A 6,526-nucleotide genomic window follows, 5' to 3' on the forward strand; every position below is an offset into this window, starting at 1 on the left:
AGAGACCTCTGCAGGGCTGACCAAACAATTTGATGTGACTCAGGGACACTTACAGACTTTGTTGATAATGAAAGTTTCCAACATGGAGATTTTGTGTTCTCTATAGACTTATCCATGGCTTATCCTTTGGTTCTTAGACTTGTGAGTCAGTTTTGTCAGACATGGCTCCACAGCATCTCAGGCCCCAGGTTAAAATCCTGTGCCTGTCTGATTTAGGCCACTGTAGACTTTGTTAGACACAAGGGCAGATTTTAAGCATATCCTCTGTCATTTTGGAGGTTGATGGGGTACACTCAGTTTGAGAGCCTAGATTTGGGTTGATTTGAAATGATGCTAGCCAGGTATACAAGTGTCACAAGTATATGTCAGCTTGACAACACAGAGTTTGGCTTCCACAGTGGGTTGTGGACATATCTCTGAGCCCATAGAACAGAGAAAAGAGGAGGAGGAATAACAACAACAATAATAATAACAATAATATATTTACTTATTATTATTATTATTATTATTGGCTGTAGATAAGACTAGCAAGCATCCTCCAGTCCTTAGAAAGGAAGTAGACCAGGTCATGGTTGAGTCTTTGTCCTAAAGAACATGTACTAAACATGATCAAGAGAGAACTCCAGAAGTCTGTTTAGCTGCATATTGGAAATCCATATGATCTATGGTTTGTGAGCTATGTGAGAATCCTGTGCTAATGTCCCTTCAAGCCCAATATGTTACCTAGTGAACATGCTAAGTCCTTTTCAAGATTTTCTGTCTAAATGCCAGCTTCCTATATAAAGGCAACTTTTTCTATTTTTCTATCATCAGTTAGTCTGCTAATTATTAACTCTTGTAGCTCAGGAACTTATGATCACAAAGCGAGAGGGGCTTGGGATAATGACAACCATTATTTGGTGCTTACCATGTTGCCAAGTATTGGGAAGGATTTCTACCTGGGGCCTCATTGAATTCCTGCCAATTTTTTATGAGAATGTGAATCACATCTTGATTAAGTAAGCCATTTTGAAGAAGAGTAAGACCAATAGAGTCTTCTTTAACAAGACACATTAGTAAGAATATTTCTGGTAAGATTTCAAAGAAGAGAAAACAGCATATGTACAGATTGAGGAATGAAGCTGGATGTCAGAGAATTCCAGAATATATGACATCATAAAAGAAGAGTGTCCAATGTCCACTTTCATTCTGGGAGTGAGAAGACAGCTCTCTGTGGGCACAAGAGACTATCAAGCTCATATATTCACCAAAGGTCTTATTAGCATAGCTTTGAGGAGCTTCAACATTGTCTGGATTGGCTTGGGCCTCCTCAGAGATCTATAGGGATGGTCCCTCTTTCCAATGGATAAAAGTGCCATCCTCAAGATCGGTGGATTTCAGGTTAGGATGTGTCTTGTTAAGATGCGATGCCTGCTCTGATGGACAGACTGAAATGCTCATGAAAATTGGATCTTCAGGAGAGAATTCCTTGATGGCTCAGCTGATATTTAGTTTAACAAGCTAATTGAGTGATAATTCAGGCTTGTATTTTAGGAAGACAATTTACCATCCAAATCATTAAGGCAAAAGAAATGAAAGGTGGCATCTGACTTTGGGATGTGAACAGCATGGGCGATGGGATGAACAAAGCTGTCTTCTTCTCAGATGTTTGACAAAGAAACCCAGAGAGGATTTTTTTGAATGCCCAGAGATGATGAAAGTAAAATTTCCTAAAAGTATGTGGATTAAAATGTATCACAATTTTCATGAATAATTGATTTAACTTTGAAAGAACAATAGATCCTCAATTTCCTTCATGTTTTGAAGAAAAACATATGGAAACGAGTCAAGGGTAGAATTACTGTAATCCATGGGAAATATCTTACAGCTGGGATTTCATATCCATCTCAACCTCACCCGAGATAACTATAGACCATGTAAAATTTAAAGGATATGTATGTATGTATATATGTATGTATGTATGTATGTATCTATCTATCTATCTATCTATCTATCTATCTATCTATCTATCTATCTATCATCTATTTATCATCTATCTTTATCTGTCATCTATCAGTCATCTAGTATCTATCTACTTATCATCTCTGTCATCTATTAATCATCTATCATCTATCTATCATCTATTTTATCTGTCATCTATTAATCATCTTCTATCTATCTATCTATCTATCTATCTATCTATCTATCTATCATCTATCTATCAATCTATGTATGTATGTATGTATCTATCTATCTATCTATCTATCTATCTATCTATCTATCATCTATATATTTATCTATCATCTATCTATCTATCTATCTATCTATCTATCTATCTATCTACATCTATCTTTTTCTGTCATCAATCAATCAATCAATCAATCATCTACCTAATTTTAAAGATATTTTTACTTTTTTAACTCTTTGTATGTGTGAGTCTCACTGCACATGAGTTCAGTGGCCTGACAAAGCCAGAAGAGGTTGTTGGAATCTGCCTGATATGGGTGCTGGGAACCAAACTTGGGTCCTCTGTGGGAGCAGTGCATGCTCTGAACACTGAGACAGTTCAGCCTCCCGCATCTCTCAATATATCTTTGTAGGTATTACTTTTTGCAGGCCCTCTTTGATCAAACTGGAAAGTTCTTGAAGGCAGAAAATCCACCATCTTTGATTTTCCTGATATTCTACAGAGTATAGACTCAAGATCCTGATATAATTTTTCTAAGCCAACATGACTTTTACTGGAGATGATGCAAGTATTGGTTTTAGACCACTGGGATAAAATATATGAGCCATAGGGAAGTATGCAGAGTCTTGTTGGCTTTCAGCTTGGTTTTGTGTGTGTGTGTGTGTGTGTGTGTGTGTGTGTGTGTGTGTGTGTGTGTGTGAATAAAGTGTTTTGGAAACACAACTATTCTTCATTTCCAAATTTTGGCCTCAGCAGAACTGACTAGATGGAACAAAAAACGTTTGATCCTCAAATATATAAATAACTTTCTGTATTAGCAAGAGAAGGATTGCTCATCTCTAGAACAGTCCCTTCTACCATTTGCAGTGATGTTCTAAAAATAAATTATCCAAGTGCTTATGAACTAAATGAAGATCCAGTTAGTGTTTTACTTAATATATCTTTGTGATTTCAGCTACCTGGCTATAAGTTTCAACACAAAGACCCAATTTCATTATATTTGCCTATAATCTTAGCCTCTGCTATCTATTAACCAGTCTGTTTACTCATCACTGATGTGTATGCAGCCCTCAGTCTGCCATCTATTAGCCAGCCTATTTACTCATTAATGATGTGTATGCAACACTCACACTATGACCAGGTAGTGAGAGAGTCAATGGTCTTCACATGTGTAAAGTTTTTGTTGTGTGAAAACACTTGCTAGTAAAACACAAGTGTGTGTGTGTGTGTGTGTGTGTGTGTGTGTATGTATGTATGTATGTATGTATGTATGTATGTATGTATGTATAAATACAGTCATTCTGAACTGCTGAACTGTGTGGACTTCTGGCACCACTTTATAGATCATGAAGAAATAAAGAATTATAACAAGTTATAATTCTTTAAGTTATAATTGTTCAAGTAGCAGGGAAAATAGCAGTTAAAATATCAGGGAAGAGAGATGTTCACCAGTTCTAAGAGAGGTGTTGGTATTCTGTCTGGATTCCTCCTCAGTTACCTGGCAGCAGCCAAGTAGTCCTGGCCCACTATAAAAGGGGCTGCTTTCTCCCAACTCTCTCTTACTCTCTTGCCTCTCTTATTTACTCTTGTCTCTCCCTCACCTCTAGTCCACTTGCTCCCCCTCTCTTCTCATTCCCTTCCCCCCCTCTCCATGTGGTCATGGCCGGCCTCTACTTCTCTACTCTCTCCTACTCTCTACCTTTCTCTCTGCCTCTACTACTCTCTTAACTCCGCTCCCCATGCCCTAAATAAACTCTATTCTATACTATACTGTCGTGTGGCTGGTCCCTCAGGTGGAAGGGATGCCTTGGCATGGACCCACCAAGGCACCCCCTTCCCCTTCACCTAGATAGAGCATATCTTAATATTTATCTTATGATCACAATATTGGTGCCGCGACTCAGATCCAGAAACTCTGCAGGTTTGTATCCCATGTCAGCCACAACCAAGCTTGCTAGCCCAGATCTGGTAAGCCTTCTTCTGGTCGGTGCCAGCACTAGGCCACCTTGGGCACAAACTCGGAGGACAGTCCCATGGTCCCCAGAGGACTCTTCACACTGCAGGCACCCTAGCACACCCAGGATCTTAGGATCACTGGTGAGTAGAATGCAACATCTGTCCCCAAACAATTGTGAGGGGCCTATGACAGCAGGATCAAGGACACAGGAGCCCTGCCTGACCAGCGGCTCAGGTTTCTTCTGGTCAGTGCTGGTCTACCTTGGTTTAGAACACAGCGGATAGCCCCACAGTCCCCAGAGGAGATACCACTTCCAGGAGCTGTAACACACCCAGGATCTTAGGATTCCAGGATCCCAGGAGCTTGGTCACACCAGGATCTCAGCCGTCTCAGATGAAGCTTGACTGCCAAGAACTCTGACACACTCAGAATCTCAGGTTCACAGGATCCTGGAATCACAGGATCACAGCCTTCTTACACTGCAGTTGCTTTTTTTTCCATAAAAAGTGCTAGAAATATAAATTCTATGTAAATGAACATCTAGCTGAGCTTCGAGGGAATTGAGATCACCAGAAAAAACAAAACAAAACAAAACAAAACAAAAAGACAACCAAAAAACAAAAAACAAACAAACAAAAAAACCAAACCAAAACAAAAAAGAAAACCAACTCACTGAATCAAGTAGTAACCATCAAAATAGGTGTTTCTCATCCCTCAGCACTCTAGAGTGTAAAGTAGGGTACTTGGCTTAGAGAAACGTGCGCACACTCATATGCTATAACCCCATGGGAATGAGAATTTGTTGTATAATCTAAAAATGGTCTGAAATCTATAAACTCCTGATGGGAAGAGCCCATTGTTTATTAAAGGCTTAACCATGGACATTTTAGCCTGTAAAATCAACTTACCCTTTCTTCTCGTTTCTTTGACTTTCAAAAAACAAAAATAGCCATGAGTCATGTTTAAAAATATCTAGAATATTCCTTAATCGAAAGTCTTCTTTGTTTGAGCTTGCATATGTCAAATATGATAATATGGAATTTTAAACTTTACCAGAATAAAAAATTCGCTGTTCACCCTTTGGTGTAAGGTTGACTTCAATCATGAAGTAAAGACTTTTCTTCTTGTCTTCCTATGACTGAGCACAGAGGGGCCTCTTGGGGTTCTGTCTCTATCAATGATTATTATGTTGGGAAAAGCACTGCCCTGGGATTATCATCACTCATTGGGAGCAAAATCCAGGGGAGGTGGAAATATTTACGTTCCAGTGTGCTCCAAGAAGTGAATGTTATTGGCTGTGTCCAATGGTAGCTGCAATCAAGTCAAGTCTCATCTCCTTAGTGAGGGAACACTGGCAGGGCTGATTTAATTTAGACAACTGCTAGGTTTTGAACCATTCATGACTTGTGACCTCCTGGGAGCCAAAACCAAAATCAGTTTTCAATGGCTGGCCTCACTTAAAATTGGGTTTGAAGAAGATGATTTACCGGGTCACTGGCTAAGGACCAGCTTGAGGATCTCATTGCTAATACTCTGGTATGCTGTGCAGTCATGAGGCAGAGCTGGGGCCAGGAGGAGGGTTCAGTCAGGTAAGATACAGGATCCTGAGTTCCTGAACGCTGAATATTTCCCAGTTCTTCAAAAACATCAGAACTTTCTATGCTTCCAAATTTGTTACCTAAAATTGAGTTCGTAACTATGAAGTAAATGGTGGACACATTTAAAGCACGCAGGGACACAGCATCCTTCTGTGTTTCTGTGTTAACAGAGCTCTGGTGAAGAGGAATAACGTAAACCTGGCATCTTTAATAAAAGGAATAATGACTCTGAAGTTAGGTTTATTTTACATTTTTATGATAGTATGTTTTTTTATTTCATAAGAGAAAACATCCAAACCACTACATTAGATAAACTGTTCAAATCATAGCATCTTAGAATTAGTCCTAGTAAAATCTTAAAGCTCATAGATTAATATGGGGTGTGGAGAATCACCAGGAAGTGAATGGCTGCTTCCTAGCTTTAAAAATATTGTTAAAAGGCACAACTCTAACTTCATCTCATCTGTTCAAGGACATTTTTTCTTTAAGTACTGACAAAACACATAATTGTACTTGTTTTGTGCTCTCTTGTGGAACATTTATTTATCATTTGACCCAAGAGAATATTTGTGTCCAGAGGACTGATAGACAGGCTCATACCAATATCTCTGTATTTAATGCAGAGCCACCAGTGCAGCAAATGCAGAGTCTGCAGAAGGCTTGGTGCTGCATGGTAATAATTCATAACGTTTTCTGGTATTGAGCCAGTAGCTGACACAGGCTGCATGCTGATCAAGAGACAATGAGATATATCTTTGCCCAACATTTACGGATGGGAACCAGGGAATCTTTTTTTTTTTTTTT

The sequence above is a fragment of the Mus caroli genome, chromosome 10 (genome assembly GCF_900094665.2).
Source record: "Mus caroli chromosome 10, CAROLI_EIJ_v1.1, whole genome shotgun sequence".
Lineage (NCBI taxonomy): Eukaryota > Metazoa > Chordata > Mammalia > Rodentia > Muridae > Mus > Mus caroli.